At 52.9% G+C, this 333-nt stretch overlaps 1 protein-coding gene across 1 annotated transcript in view; it reads right to left on the reverse strand.

Moving 5' to 3' along the window:
* Positions 1-333, reverse strand: part of HMCN2 (hemicentin 2) — a 42,945-nt gene that overhangs the window by 36,599 nt on the left and 6,013 nt on the right. The gene's annotated exons all lie outside the window — the stretch shown is intronic.

The following is a 333-nucleotide window of genomic DNA, read 5'->3' on the forward strand; positions in this document are numbered from 1 at the left end:
CGGTCCCGCTCTCCTTGTAGGGGGTTGGGGCTTTTTTGGAGACCAGCTTCTATTTATGGGTGTGCACAAAAATCCCAAGGCAAAGACTGGGACAGAAAGAAGCTGTTCTGGTAATGCAGTAAATTGCCAAAACCTCTTAGCAAGTGGTGCTTTTATTGAGGCAACCTGGAAGCACGCTGTGGACTTGTACAGAAATGCCCCCCCATGATTAGACCGGGGAGATTGGGACAGGCTGGAAGTAGAAAAGCCACCCACAAGCGGGTACCAGCATCACTGGGATTAATCCGGTGAGAAACGGCTTTTCCCCTGCCCACAGGGCAGGTTGGGGGGGGG

This window comes from Pygoscelis adeliae, unplaced genomic scaffold (assembly GCF_000699105.1).
Source record: "Pygoscelis adeliae isolate BGI_AS28 unplaced genomic scaffold, ASM69910v1 Scaffold114, whole genome shotgun sequence".
In the NCBI taxonomy this organism is placed as follows: domain Eukaryota; kingdom Metazoa; phylum Chordata; class Aves; order Sphenisciformes; family Spheniscidae; genus Pygoscelis; species Pygoscelis adeliae.